General features: G+C 41.6%; 1 protein-coding gene across 12 annotated transcripts in view; it reads left to right on the forward strand.

The window, feature by feature from the left end:
- LOC309329068 (ankyrin repeat and fibronectin type-III domain-containing protein 1-like) overlaps positions 1-16,043 on the forward strand; it is a 367,804-nt gene that overhangs the window by 251,592 nt on the left and 100,169 nt on the right. For 2 of the 12 annotated variants that reach the window (XM_081839532.1, XM_081839533.1), the window contains exon 1: positions 13,353-13,666. The exons of the other annotated variants lie outside the window; for them this stretch is intronic. The gene's annotated coding sequence lies outside the window, so the exon portion shown is untranslated. Of the gene's footprint in view, positions 1-13,352; positions 13,667-16,043 lie in introns of those variants that run through there. 12 annotated transcript variants of the gene reach the window in all.

Genomic DNA, 16,043 nt, shown 5'->3' on the forward strand with positions numbered 1-16,043 from the left:
CTGTCTTGGGTGGAGTAATAGATATCTTACTAGACTGCTCTCGCCCCGCAGCTGAGCGAGCCCCATTGTCCCTGCAACTCGCATGCAAGTGTGAGGGACCTTAGAGCTTCTTTGCGCAGCTCAGCTAGGGGTGCAAAGGTTCCATATCTCCAGTTCATGCGCAAGGCATCAGGGCTCACTCAGCTAGAGGGCAGGAGCAGTTTAAAGACTCTGAGGGAAGAACAAGCTGTCTCGGCTCAGCAATACAGCTTGCTCCTTCCTCTGCGGTATGAGGGACCGAGCAATGGTGGCCTTACCTGGCAGTATATAGCAGGTGAAACTGCTGCTCTTCCTGAGTCCCTCTGCTACAGGTGACCCAATGTTGAAAGCGGCGCTGGTAGCAGAGGGACTCAGGAGCAACCTCAGTTTCACCTGCAATATACCCCCACATAAAGTCACCATTGGTGATCTGCACCTCATGCTGGTCCTGGGTGATGCATTGATACATCACCCAGGTCTACCCATGAGCAAAAACAGTAACATCCAATATGATCATTACCTTTCCATGACATCATAACTCAAAAGAGCCTCATCATGCTTGTACAGGAAATAAAGAATTGGGGAAAGCATGAAACAAGTCTGACAGTGCTCTGAACCTGTTGCATGTGTGGTGTATTCTCAATTGGTTTCTTTTGCTTTTCTTATCAGGCTAAGTAGCACCTTTCTTCCCTGTTCTGTCTCAATCCTTAGTTCACCCCATCTGCCCTTGTGTAAGAGGCCCTTCAAATTAGTCCCACTACCTTTCCACACAGCCCCGTCCCATTCAAGGTTTCATTGTGTGCTGAATTATCAGATTTCCAGATTTTTCAGTATGCTTGTCTCTTCTCTCATTCTTTTGTTTTATACATTATGCACAAGCGAGCACATGTTTCCTGGCACCTGCCTGGAATTCCAGATAGTGACTGATTATATCAGGCAGTGTGGTCCACTAAAGGATCTTGATGCACATCCAAAGAGGAAAACCATTGAGACTCTGTGGCTAAATCTGTGTAACCACATCACTGCTTTCCTGAACTTGGAAAATGCTGGCTGAGTTGCAGCCCAGAATAACAAAAGTTTTCCATTCCTGACAGGATCTTTGGAGGCTTGGCCTCCAAAACCAAGAACAGGCTCCAGTGCAAGTACTGGGCTCAGACTAAACAATAGAATAACTCCCCTAAAAAGATTGGAAATGTTTTAAGGCATATGTTCTACCGCAGGTTAGATTTCAGAGACATCCAGCATGACAACTCCAGGATCTCAACCAGTAGAGCTGATGAAATCAGAGGACTAGGAAGGGTAGTGACACTGTAAGTTGGGGACAGAGATAATCATTGGAGCTGTGTGTGGGCTCTGGCCTGTAACAGGAAACTTGCTGGAGATGAGCTCTGAGTAACTAGATGATTTAATGACTAGCTGGTTTCACAGTGTTAGTCTCCAACACTGTGATGTTTGCTTACCAAGATTTTCCCACTGCATTTATGTATTGCATAGACAGGACACAAGAAACTAAAGCAGGGGTGCCAACTTCAATAAAATATTATGGGGGGGGGGAGTAAGCTTCACCCCACATGACATGGCACATGCACACCATTTGAATGGCAATACTCATCAACTTGGGGGCAGGGGGACAGCCTAGGAGTTGGCTCCTATGAACTAAGGCCACAGTCACTCTATATATGTAAGGACTTTGACATTGTTTAAACAATTATGGCTACCACCAAATAATTCTGGGAGCTCCCAGAATTATTTGGGGGAAGCCATGCCAGTTTAAATTGGTGTCATAGTGCTTAAAATGTGTGGTGTGAATGTGACCTAAGTCTCATGTAATGCTCACTTTAGTGTTGAGGTTGTTCTAGAATACTTGCATTTCTTTATATGGCACTTCCAGTCTCTTCTAATTTGATCAAAAGGTTTTTCTAAGTTGTCAGACAGATCAGCAGAATTAGCATTTTCAATGCATGTGAAGATCTAAAGATTTTGTTGGAAGGATATGTTGGGGAAACCATATGTTGGATCTGGATGATTTGCTCTGAAAAAAACATTTAGATCAGTGTATGCTGAGGAAAAGCCAGGGGTGTCCATGCCACCACACACACACACACACACACACACCAAGGACCCCAACCCCCTAAAAAAAAAATCAGCCTGAGGTAACTGTTCTATTATGTCTGTCATATTTTTTAGTTTTGGTAAAATAGATGGTAAATGGCCTTGAATGCATTGGCAGAAAGGCAGTGTATAAATAAGAAAACTGTATTTTAATGTATTTTAATTTTAAAAGCCAATAAAATAGCCAATAAAATAGGTGAAGGGGTCAACCAAATGTATCCTGGGAGAATTTACTATATAAACATGCAGGGTTAAATTAAACTAAGACATACTCAGAGCAGATCCATTGAAGTGATGTCCGTTGATTTCAAGGGTCTGCTCTGAGTATGACTTAGATATTCGGTGGTGAGCCTGTCACCCTCCAGATGTCATCAGACCCCAACACCCATCAGCCCTAGTTAGCATGGCCAATGGTCAGGGATGATGGGAATTGTAGTCCAGCAACATCTGGCGGGCCACAGGTCCCCCCCCGACTTAGATGGATTTAATCCATAATCTCTATTTCATATATTTGTTGTCTTCCCTTATCAGCTGATAAATTCTTAGTATTTTTCTGATTTTGACAATATGTATTGTAACAGCAAGGCCTGTTTATTACAATTCCTTGAGTATAGTATTCTCAATATTGGGTCTAACTGCAAGAATAACTCTGACATATAACCATTTTGCAACAAAATGCTTGTGCAATAGAATCTCCATTATACAGAATGGAATAATTAAGTATTCCTTCTCTGACTATCCTCTATAGGATGTTGTATGTGTTTCAGTCATTTGGTATAAATTAATTAAAGTAATCCAGACATGACCCAGAAATGCTGCTTACAAATATTTTTTAAATAAAAATAATAGTTATTCCGTGTTCCTCAGTACATTGTTGATTCTGAAACTCAAATTCCAACTTTATAAACATGCGAGTGACAGATAATGACTTACAAAAGACATCATTCTGTAATTAATGAAATATATGAGCAAATTCTTTTTTAGCTTTGCTTTTTTAACTTTGCCACTGATTTCAGAAGGGACCCACATCATCTGGCAGAATATTGAATCTTCATGGCATGTTGTTCAATCTCTCACCAGCTGCTCTTTATAGGGGGAAATGGTGCTGCCGGGGGGTGGGGGTGGGAGGTGGTAAGAGCAGTGATCTTCAGAAAAATGCCTAACAAGGCCAAAAGTCTGAACTACAATTATTCTTTTTCTAAAGTTCAGTGCATTATGTCCAGCCCAGTCGTTCCTGGCTCACATTTGCATGAACTCTAGCATACACAATGGAAGCAGCATACGTTGCGCATTCCGGGGAGATGGGGAATGGAGCTAAATCATTAGGACTCTTTGGAGTTGCCAGTTATTCAGTTGGTTCCAGGTTTCTTGATATAGCAGCTAACAGGCTCACTATCCTCCCTCATTGCTTTATATGTTTCTTGAGAAACAGTGTCTTGACAACAGACTATATATTCTTCAACAGAATAGACATGTTAATTGAGAAAATGTACCAAGTGGAAAATTTACACCAACAGGCACTGTTTTCTACTTCTCTTATCTTTATTTGGCTGCTCTGTGCTCTCCATATATGAGAGTTCTACATAATTTTTGTTTCTATAATTTAATTTATATTTCCTAGTGCATGCCACTCTTCTTTCAGCCAAGTTGTTGCATCCTGTAACCCACATCATCCTGCATTTCATCCAGTGTCAACCATCTTGGACCCCTATGATCAATAGGTGAGGCCTTGTTGATGACACTGCCGTTGGGGCTGCCTGGTTAGGGTTGATCTGTCACATGGTCTTTTTAGTGGCAGTTCCCTGTTTGTGGACTGCCCTCTCTAGTGAGATGCCTCCCTCAGTACTGATTTCCAGGAGAAATGTAAAATCATTCTCATTTACCAAGACGTTTTGGCTGAAAGACACAGAGTTGCTATTTCCTAGCAACTCTTGAGATTATTGGTTGATAATATGGTTGATAATCATTTTAGTGTCTGCTGTCCTGGGCTCCTTTGGGAGGAAGGGTGGGGTATATAAATCTTCTTCTTCTTCTTCTTCTTCTTCTTCTTCACCACCACCACCACCACCACCACCACCACAACAACTGTAATTTATGTTTACGACAACAGTGATTTATGTTTCAAAGCAAGAATAAGTTTCATAATTGTGTTTCTCAAGCATTGTACAAAATCCTGGGCCGAAGTACAGAGCCAAAGTCTTTTCCTACCTTAGTCTTAATGTTCCAAGCTGTGTCTCCTAGGTTAGATCTACTCATGCAGCGCAATGATTCTGTGGTGGTGCAGTCTTGAGCTGGTAGAATGAACTACAGTGGTGCCTCGCAAGACGAAAAGAATCCGTTCTGCGAGTCTCTTCGTCTTGTGGTTTTTTCGTCTTGCGAAGCAACCCTCTTAGCGGCTTAGCGCTATTAGCGGCTTAGCGGCTGTTAGCGGCTTAGCGGCTTAGCGGCAAAGCAGCTTAGAAAAAGGGGGGGAAAGCGAAAAAAATCACAAGACTCGCAAGACGTTTTCGACTTGCGAAGCAAGCCCATAGAGAAATTTGTCTTGCGAAGCGCCTCGAAAAACGGAAAACCCTTTCGTCTAGCGGGTTTTTCGTCTTGCGAGGCATTCGTCTTGCGGGGCACCACTGTATACTGCTTCAGTCTGCATGTAGGGAAATTCCTCTTCCCATATGTATATACAATTTGTGTGTTTAATACACTGTAAAAGTTGTTTGAGTGTTAAAGCAACAACCACCTCAAAGCAGTTTACAAAAAGAATAAAACAATGAAACTATTGGTAAAAGCTGTTAAAAACAATTTTTAAGGCATTCAGAAACAATAAAAATGAGCAATAAGCTAAAAAGCTGATTACAACACATGTCAGCTTTCAACTATTTTACTTGCTTTGTTTACCCATGTCCTGAGATAACCACCAGAGGCGCTTCTCTGTGTTCTCCGGCAGGCAGAAATAAGGTGGGTAGTCACAAGAGAAATAACCTTAACAATATGGACAAATAGGGCAGCAAAAAGATGGCAAAAAGTCTTGTGCTCAGGTACCTTCTGGCAGAGTCTAGGTAGTAAACAGTGGTCCAGCAATACAGCTCCCACATGTGTGCAATTGACTCATGTGCAGCCACATATACATGCAGCACCAGGAAATAATTAAATAATTTAGTTCATACCAGGAAATTGAGGAAGAGAGCTGGAGAATCTTCATAGCTCTTGAAGAGACCCTCTCAGGAGCCCAAAGAGAACTTCGGTGAGGGCGGAGAAGAGACTGGAGGCGCAGGGGGCTTTGTTTAGGCTGCTCAACCTCCCCGCCTAACAGCTGGTGCATGCTGTAGCACAGAAGCAGCAGCTGCTTTTCCATACATCCTCCAGCCTCCAGCCAGCCCCAGAGCTTCAGTTTTAGATGTGGATATTTTTAGATACAGTATTTTGGTCTGGACTGGAGGCAGAAAGGGCATTTAAAAGGTGTTAAGAAAGTGCTCCCCGCTTACACGATTTTCACTTATGTGTGTGGGGTGCCAGAACGTAACCCCGCGTAAGTGGGGAGCCACCTGTAATTCAGGAAATGCTAGTATTCTACTTCTTTCCTATTTTTTTTAGCATTCAGTGTTGTTAAAGGTGTTATATTTTTCAACCTGGCACCATGGGCTATATCTTGATGTTCACTGCTACTTTCCAATTATCAGCGAGAGAAACCTTTGTAAAAGGTTATCTTCATAGAGCTGTTTGGTTAGCTTTCTGTTAAATGGGTAGATACAAACATATTTCCTCAACAATGAGAAAACGGAGCTGGCAACAACACAATAGTAGCTTACAGTCAGTCCCACGACATTCCTCTATTTCTCTGAAATGTGCAAACCTTTAAACATTCCAGAGTGTTCTAGACAGCAGTGGGTACAACTCCTCTGATCTCAGATAAAATAAAAAAAATGAACAGGAATACTCATATTCACATCACAAATTTCTGTCTTGTTTGTTTTCCAAGGCTGTTCCCATTTTAAAAGCCAATTTAACTGCAACATGATGTTTGGGTTGCCTTTTTCTGGTGTCAGAATGACAATCTGCCATTGTTTCCTACAACTATATGAAATATTACATATATTGATTAAAAAAACCCTCTCATATATATTTGTTTGCAAAATTTTGTTCCAAAACCATCAGAAATTATGATGGTTATTTTTGCACTACAAAACTAGCTAGAACTTTGGGGCTGGCTTCAGGTTGAACTGTTTTTTGTTTTTTAAGTGTAGCTTGCTTTGGAAGCCAATTTCCTATCCTTTTTTGCATTTAACTATTGGAACACTTGCTTTGCATGTTTAAGGTCACAAGTTTCAATTCTCAGTGCTTAAGGAACCAAAAGATGAGACATGAGAAAGACCTCTCTACCTAGGTCCTTGTAAAGCTGCCATTATGTCAGAGCAGACACAATTAACAAGAGCCTGATTTAGTAGAAGACATCATATTTTCACATATCAAAGTCGAATTTCCCCCTTGCTTAAAACCAGCTTGCCAGTAAGTCTCAAGAACTGCTCCAATACCTTTGTTAGGTTCCCCATGAAGGTAACCCACAGCAACCTACCCCCTTGGCTTTGCTCTAGGATTCTGTGCCTGCCTTTAAAAATAGACCATATCCACAGGGCTGTTAATTGTAACTCTCTGTTAAAAGAGTAATTTTGTGGATAGATAGGGCTGGACCTTGGGACTGAAGTCCACAGCTCCTCAAATGACTAGCTAGAGAGTGGTAGAAAATATGTGCAGGGGCAAAAATGCCCAGATCATTTTATTATTTCCTCTTTTAAAAAAACAAAACATTTTCTATGTAAAAATGGTGCTTATTTCAAAATACAGTAAATGTGTTTACCATCAGGGCAGAGCCCATTCAAAGTGATTTTAAATGAGTTTAAGGTAATTTAAAATGGGAAAAAGTGAAAACCAGGACACCCCAAAAATGCCCCCCCAAAGTGATTTTTCATTTGACTTGCCTAAGATCCAGGACAAAGGGCCGCCTTTTGGAAATTCCCCCTGGATATCAATTCCACCTTTGAAATCCCGATAATATCTGGGAAAATCTGGATATATTGCAGCCCTATTTGTTCCTTTTAAAATTGGGATTAGCAAGCATTTTGTCCTCTTTGCATGAGGAATATAGAAGCAGTTGTAAAACATAGTATTGGGATGGTGGAGAAGAGAAACCCATAAGTCCAGTAAGTTCACAGTTTAAAATTACCTGGCTACACCAGGTGCAGTAACTGTGTGTATTCTTGCAACATCTAACTCTGCTGTTTCTGGAACGCTGAAGGGGTGTCTGCATTGCAGTGTATTCTAGTTATACATTATGAAGTTTTGATTCACATTTTCCACAGTGAATTTTCCATATATCTTCAAATATATTTCCCATCTCTAATCCAGGGACACTGGTGGCGCTGTGGTCTAAACCACTGAGCCTCTTCGGCTTGCCAATCAGAAGGTCAGCAGTTTGAATCCGTGTGACAGGGTGAGCTCCCGTTGCTCTGATCAAGCTCCAGCCAATTTATCAGTTCAAAAGCATACTAGTGCAAGTGGATAAATAGGTACCACTGCGGCGGGAAGGTAAATGCGTTTCTATGCACTTTGGCTTTCGTCACACTGTTCTGTTTCGCCAGAAGTAGTTCAGAAGCGATTTAGTCATGCTGGCCACATAACTCGGAAAGCTGCCTGTGGACAAACACAGGCTCCCTCCCTGAAAAACGAGATAAGTGCCGCACCCCATAGTTGCCGTTGACTGGACTTAACCATCCAGGGGTCCTTTACCTGTACATATTTAGTCCATCTCAAATTAGGGTTGGTGCTGAAATTTGCTAAAATTGAAATAGAACCATGAAGCTTAAACAACGTTCTCTTTCAAAATGCACTCTTTCAAAATCTGGAAGGGATGGGAGTGGGCCGGGGATTTGAAAATGGGATAGATGCAATCTATTCAGAACAAAAGGCCAAATTGATAGTTAACAATGTGGTTACAGAAGAGTTTAAAATTGAGAAAGGGACACGACAAGGCTGCCCTATTTCCCCACTGTTATTTATTTCAGTTCTGGAGGTGCTCTTGAATATGATAAGAGGAGACCAGTTGGTTAAAGGAATCCAGGTCGGAGTGAAACAATACAAACTTAAAGCTTTTGCAGATGACTTGGTCCTGACTTTACAGGAGCCAGAACCCAGTAGGAAAAGAGTATTACAATTGATCCAAGAGTTTGGTCGGGTGGCGGGATTTAAATTGAACAAGCAGAAAACTAAGGTATTGGGGAAAAAATTGACAGTTACAGAGTCAGAAAGGTTTCAGAAAGAGACAGAGTTAAATGTGGTTAAAAAAGTAAAATACCTAGGGGTAAATATAACAGCAAAAAATCTGAGTCTTTTTAAGGATAACTATGAGAAATGCTGGTCAGAGATTAAGAGAGACTTAGAAAGTTGGACAAGATTGAAACTTTCCTTGTTAGGCCGAATCGCTGCTATAAAAATGAATGTATTGCCAAAAATGTTGTTTTTGTTTCAAACTTTGCAGATTGTGGACAAAACGGAGTGCTTTCGGAAGTGGCAGAGAGATATTTCCAAATTTGTCTGGCAGGGCAAAAAGCCCAGAATTAAGTTTAAGATATTAACTGATGCGAAAGAAAGAGGGGGCTTTGCCCTGCCAGACTTAAGGTTGTACTATGAATCAGCAGCTTTCTGCTGGTTGAAAGATTGGCTGCTTCTTGAAAACACTGATGTTTTAGATTTGGAAGGATTTAACAACGCTTTCGGATGGAATGCATATTTGTGGTATGACAAGGTTAAAATTCATAAGACTTTCAAGAACCATATTGTCAGAAAAGCAGTGTTTAATGTCTGGACAAAATACAAAGACTTACTGGAAAGTAAAACTCCAAGGTGGCTTTCACCATTGGAAGCTAAAGCCCGGAAAAGACTCAGTATGGAGGCCAAGTGGCCGAAGTATTGGGAAATATTAGAAAAAGATGGAGATAATTGGAAATTGCAGAGTCAGGAGAAAATGAAAGACAAAGTGCGAGATGGGTTGCATTATGCTCAGATTAAAGAAGTTTTTAAACTAGACAAAAAGTTAGGATTCCAGGTGGAAAAATCGAAGTTAGAAACTGAACTATTAGAGCCTAAGACTAAGGTACTTTCAAGAATGTATAACTTGCTGTTAAAATGGAATACACAAGATGAAACGGTCAAATCGGCTATGATAAAGTGGGCACAGGACATTGGTTATAACATCATGTTTGAGGACTGGGAGAGGTTGTGGACTACTGGGCTGAACTTTACTGCATGTAATGCTCTGAAAGAAAATATTATGAAAATGATATATAGATGGTATATGACTCCAGTCAAACTTGCAAAAATATACCACTTGTCTGATAACAAATGTTGGAAGTGTAAAGAAAATGAAGGAACATTCTTTCACCTCTGGTGGACCTGCCCTAGAGTGAAGGCTTTCTGGGAAATGATATATAATGAGCTGAAAAAGGTATTTAAGTATACCTTCCCTAAGAAACCAGAGGCCTTCCTTCTGGGTATTGTCGGCCAGAAGGTGTTAAAGAAGGACCGAACATTTTTTATGTATGCAACTACAGCAGCAAGGACACTCGTTGCTAAGCATTGGAAAACCCAAGATTTACCCACACTGGAAGAATGGCAGATGCAACTGATAGACTATATGGAACTAGCTGAGATGACTGGCAGAATCCGAGACCTGGGAGAAGAGACGCTAGAAGAAGATTGGAAGAAATTTAAGATCTACTTACAAAAATATTGTAAACTATATGAATGTTAAGAAGGATGCTAGAATATAAACAACTGGGCACCATTAAGTTAAATATGTGATATATGAAGATAAGTTAAATTTAAGAAAAGAAAAATTTTTGGAGAATTTTTAGGATAGATTTAATATTTTAAGATTTGAATAAAGGATATCTAAAATTAGAGATACAATATTGGAAAATTAGACAACAAGAATGAAAATAAGGGGATAAATTTGCTGGAAAAAATTTTTTTGGTTAGGAACGCAGGAGCGGGGGATGTGAGGGAGTCCAAAGATGATAAGAAAATTATGTTAAGAGATATGCTACATTGTTTTGTTTATTGGTATTGTAATTAAATTTAAAAAATTGCTAATAAATATATTTAAAAAACAAAAAAACAAAATGCACTCTTTCAAGTGCACCCTATACGCAGAACAATCCTCCCTGCTACACACAGATAAGCCAACACAAATTTTGGCTCAAAACCTGATTGATCCAGCATCTTGTACATTTATCCTCAGTATTCTCTGCACTAGACCAATTTCTGCCATTCTTTTTGTGAAAATGAAATTTATGTTTCTGGTGGAGGATCTGTAGAAGAAGCTGATGCTACTACTATTTTACACTTACTGTTTTTGCTGCTTCCTACTTCTCTAAGGAGCTTTCAGGATGGGCCCATCACATTGGCTATGCATGTTGGCAGAAAACTTTAGTATGCTCAGTATTTGGTAATGCACGGTGACTTCTCCATCGCTCTCAGTCACAGTTTCATCAGAGTTTCTTTCAGATGGCAAGTATTTAAAGTGAAGGTAGTATATTGGTTCAAATTGTCATCTGGGAGTGATCAAATATAATCTCAGCTGTAAATTCTCTAAGTGTTATTACTTAGACAAGTCACTGTCTATCAAGTCCTATGCACATAACATAACTGTGTCTAATGAGCATCCATATGGGAGAGAGGAGAAAACATACTAATGCTGTAGTTGGGTCCTGCATTGCATTATGAGAATTAGATAACTTCCAAGTCCCCTTCCAACTCTCTGATTCTGTGTTATAGATTCCTAAAACCACTGATTTACAGGTTAATAACATAGTGAATGCATTGGTGTAGATACAGTTTAATCTCAATTTGTCATGCTATACGGCAAGCATTACAATGCAATGAATAGAGACATGTGCAAGCAGATCTGAAGGCGGGGAAGTGCAGTCTGAGCTCAACATAAATTGTAAGGATCAGATTTGTTTGATGTAAGTATGCACTAGTGCCACAGGTGCACAGTAGAAATAAAAGCACATGGCTTGCGGGCCTATCCACAGTGAGCCTGCAAGCATCTGGGGGAGGGGGACCGACCCATGGAGTCTAGCAATAGAGATTCAAAGAGGCCAAAGCACTGTAGGGTAAAACACATGTGCCAAATACTTTTGGAAAGAGTTAACAAGTATGGGTGTTTCTATACATAAAACCTCTGAGCCAAAGTAAGTGAGCTAGAGTGCTTGATCTTAGAGGAAAGCATAGATATAGTGGGTGGAACGGAAGCTTGAGGGAATGGAGAAAACCAGTGGGAGACAGTTCTCTCTGGATACGTGCTCTATAGGAAGGACAGAGAAGGTTATAAGGGAAGTGTTATGGCTCCATACATCAAAGAGGAAATAGAGCTCAACAAGTTTGAAATCCCAAATGGGGCAGAATTACTGTGGCTTGTGTCTGCTGAGTAATTTAGTACTGGGGACTTACTATCACCCCTCCCTGACCAAAACGCCCACGGTGATATCGAGATTGAAAATGAGTGATGTTGATATGAACAATGAAATCAAGGTGGCATCCACATCCAAAGAAAGAAGTGTGGTAGTAATGGGTGATTTCAATTGTCCTCATATAGACAAGGTCAATGCATCCAGTTCGAACAAACAGGTAATGTTTCTAGATACACCATGTCTCACTGAAGCAGAACCAACATGGCTTCTACAAGGGCCATCTCACTAAGAGTTCTTTGAGTGTCAACAAGCATATAAATAGAGGTGATCACAGTCAACACTTGTACCTAGACTTTCAAAAACCTGGAAATACCCCACCCCCACTCCCAGGCAGAGCATTTCCTACCGGCAGTGGCAGCCATGGAGAGGCAATGGGATCAGAAGCCAGGATGGCTTTTGTAATTCCAGGACTTGTTCTTGGAAAATCAGGACACTTGGAGGGTATATAATACAGACACCCCACTTACACATGATTGACTCTCACATGGCCACGTATATACACGGTGCCGGGAAATAAATAGATATATTCAAAACAGGAAATTACAGGAGATAGTTAGAGAGTCCTCGTGACTCATAAGGAGAACCTCCCAGGAGCCCAAAGAGTGGGTGGAGGTAATCCCAAAGAGACCGGAGGTAGAGCAGGGCTTTGTTTAGGCTGCTCAGCCTCTCCGCCTAACAGCTGATGCATGTGGTAGCACAGCAGCAGCAGCAGCCACTTTTCCGCGCATGCTCCAGCCAGCCCATGAACTTCAATTCTAGTTGTGAATATTTTTAGATACAGTATTTTTGGTCTGGACTGGAGAGAGAGTGGGAGAAAGAGAGCAGCAGAGGGGGGTGTTTAAAAGGTGTTTAGAAAGTGTTCCTCCCTTACACGATTTTTGCTTATGAGCAGGGGAGGGGGGCAGAATGTAACCCACACATAAATGGGTGGGTGGAAAGACGCTTAAAATCGTATGTAGTTTATTACCTCAGTTTTCTACCAACTTTTCCTACTTGTAAAATGGGTCAATGATTAGTAACTAGTCTTCATAGCTAGGGAAGTGTTAAGAAACTGAATAGCTTCAAGTTATCTCTAGTGATAATGGGTTATACCCATGTTACCCAGTAATCTGGTCCACATATGGTCCACCAAGTCTCTTTAGTTGGCCCATGTTGCCCTCTCTGTGTCTCCCTCCCAACACATGTCCCCTCCCCTGATTGTTTCTCACAGTTGCACAACAAAATATAGAAGCTGAGACTAGGGCACTGGTGTGCAGGACCTGCAAATGAGTGAGACAGTTTACACTCCCAGTACATCACATCAGGGAATGGGATTGATTTAGTTGATAATTTAAGCAAAACTGGATTGTAGCTTCATTTGAAGGATATTGAAATTGTTTGAGAAGTTAAGATGTAGCTGCTTTTACCTTACAGACCCATCCTGAAATGATGAAGTATGGGTTGCTGTTGACTCTACAACTCCCTGCTGCCTCTTTCTCTCACCATCACCACCCTCTTTTTTAAAATCCCTGTACAATGACTTGTTATGTAAAACACCAGTGTGTGTGTGTGTGTGTGTGTGTGTGTGTGTGTGTGAGAGAGAGAGAGAGAGAGAGAGAGAGATTCTTTAGTGTTGGAATCTGAGTCACATGGGGCTGTTTTATTCCCCCCTCTGCTAATCTTGTTTCTATAGAAACAAGATTGGGGGGGAAACGACAAGCGGAGAAAGAAGAGAGAGAGAGAGAGAGAGAGGAGAATTAAGGTGATGGGAGAGGAAAATAAGGGTGGCAAATGAAGAGGAAGGTCTTGTTTTGGTGGGTGGGGTTGAAATGTAGCCAGAATAGGCTGTTAGGGAAAACTGGCAGCCCCTGAATGGGAATTTTGGCCAGCAGTAGTTTAGTTTAGGTTATTGTCTATGATGGAACGTGTGCATGTGTGCATCTTGGAGAGAAGGTGTTTCAAAATATTTCCTGAAGTGAATTCATCATCCTGAGCAGGAGGCATCAGAAAAAGAACAAGCCCCAAGTATTTAGCAGGTGAGTGAGAAAGCAGCAGTACCGGTGGGGGACCTAGGGAGGAAAGCTAAAGTGACACCCATTCTAGCCATATTTTTGGCACTCTTTCCTAACTGATGGCGCAGCCAGCTGGCAAGGGGTCTCATTCCCCAGGATGTTGATTGGTTGATTCTCTTTCCCACCCCACTTCCAACCCACCAAAGCTCTGAGCACGTTAGCTTAGGGATGAGGGACAGAATATTGTGATTTATGTGCAGTTTGTCTTACTACTTAGATATGTGCATGTATGATGCCACTCCTGGCCATCCAGTTGTGTGACAGGGTTCTAACTTAGATAAATTTACATTGTGTTTGTTTCTTGATAGGTTGATTTAAAGGAGAGATAGCATCTTTGCATTCAGTTAACTAATTTCCTGTACAAATCCTGAAGAACTTCAGTTCACCCACCCAAAAGGCTTCTGATCCATATGGCTGTGTTTCAGCAACTTGATATTATTGCCTGCATCCATCTATGTCAGGAGTAACCAATGTGATGCACTCCAGATGATGTTGGGCTACAACTCCCTCATTCCTGACTATTAGCCATGTTGACTGAAGCTGTTTGGAGTTTGCAGTCCAATAACATCTGGAAAGCACCACAGTGGCTACTCCTGATTTACATGTACAAGCCATGGTAAGCAAGGTTCCACTGGGCTGGTGATGAATGCAGTCAGCAGCACCCTCAGCAATTTGTCTTTCAGTATTACTGTCATGCAGATTGCTAAGTGATTTAGCTAGAGGTGTATGTGCTGTAGATACCCCTCATGCCTAAAAAGGACTATATTTTTTGAGTACAGGCAGTAGAGAGGTCCTTCAGAATTTGCTTGTTGCATGTGCACCTCAAAACTCCTTTATAAGTACATAAGCCCACCCTTGGGACTTATAGTCTACTCTAAGAATTATGTTCATGCATCCTAATCCTTCCAGTTTTCATTGCATAAGCACATTGCAACTCCAGAGCTGTAGTGTTATGTGCAGAACGATGTCCATGTATAAGTATATGACAGTGGTTTGCTTTGTGCATCTTTTACATACAGATGACTTAAGCTTACATGTAATAATGGCACAGATGAATGCATAACTTCATGGGCTAGTTGCTGTGTGTCACCTTCCTGACACATAGCCTTTTTTTAGCCAATTCATGATTTATAGAGCAGCCTAATGATAGACCCTGGTATGTCATCTGTAGGATTTTTAATGTGTTCTTTCATCAGAGGAATGTGTTCAGTTAGTGTGATTTTATTGTGAGTTTTGTGACTTTGGATTCCTTAGCTTCTGTTTTTTTGTAATAAAAGGGGTTATCAGTCCTTACAGCTGTTTTCGTTGTGTGATGGATTTACGTGTTGTATAACTTTGGAAGTGAAGCGGTACCAAGGTAGTAACTTAAATATAATGCACATATAAAAATTCCTGGAGTGGCAATATGGGAAGACAGTTTGATCCATCTTTTAGATTTAGGGGAGCTAGTCTCAAACGTTTGTTGGGGGAGACCTAGGGGGTTTTTTTTTGGGGGGGGGAGTTATTTGTCCTGTCTGCACGCTTCTTATGATGGAGGACCACTGTAGCCAGCCCCAACGACACGTTCTCAAGATGGAGAGTGAGGGAGCAGCTGCAGTCGCCTGCGGTTCCTGCACAATGTTTGCCATCTTGCCAAAGGTTGCAGGCAGCTTTACCTGCAGCAATTGCATGTTGATTGCCCTCTTAAAAGACAAAGTCCAGCAACTGGAGGAACGTGTAGCTACGCTCCAAAGAATTAGAGAGCTGGAGCTCTTCTTGGAAGCAACAGAGCACACCGTCTCCTCCAAGGAGGAGACAGGGGACTCCCCTGAGAAGGAGGCTAGTTCACCAACACAGGAGCCAGATATATGGAGAAATGTGACTCAAAGAAGTAGGAAGCCCAGGGTTCGCTCTGATTGTTTAGAAATACACAATCGCTTTGAGGTCCTCTCCCCTAGCATGGAAGACGAAGAGCAGACTCCATTTGAGGATCTCTCCCTCATTACAAAACAAAACAAATTCCTTCCCTCATTACAGTCGATCAGGTATATGAAGACGAACAGCAAAGTCAGTCCTCAGGGAATTTGCAGGCGACCTTGGAACCGACAGCTCATGGAAGAACCCCGACCAAACCTAAGAGGAGGCGTGTAGTGGTGATAGGGGATTCCCTACTGAGGGGAACAGAAGCAGTGATCTGTGGGCCTGACAAAATGTCTCGGGAAGTGTGCTGTCTCCCCGGGGCTAAGATCCAAGATGTAACTGAACGACTGCAAGGAATCATAAAACCCACTGACAAATACCCCTTCCTCTTGGTTCATGTGGGAACCAATGACACTGCAAGCAATAGCCTCCAGAAGATCAA

This window comes from Podarcis erhardii (assembly GCF_964252035.2).
Source record: "Podarcis erhardii genome assembly, chromosome: 14".
In the NCBI taxonomy this organism is placed as follows: Eukaryota; Metazoa; Chordata; class Lepidosauria; order Squamata; family Lacertidae; genus Podarcis; species Podarcis erhardii.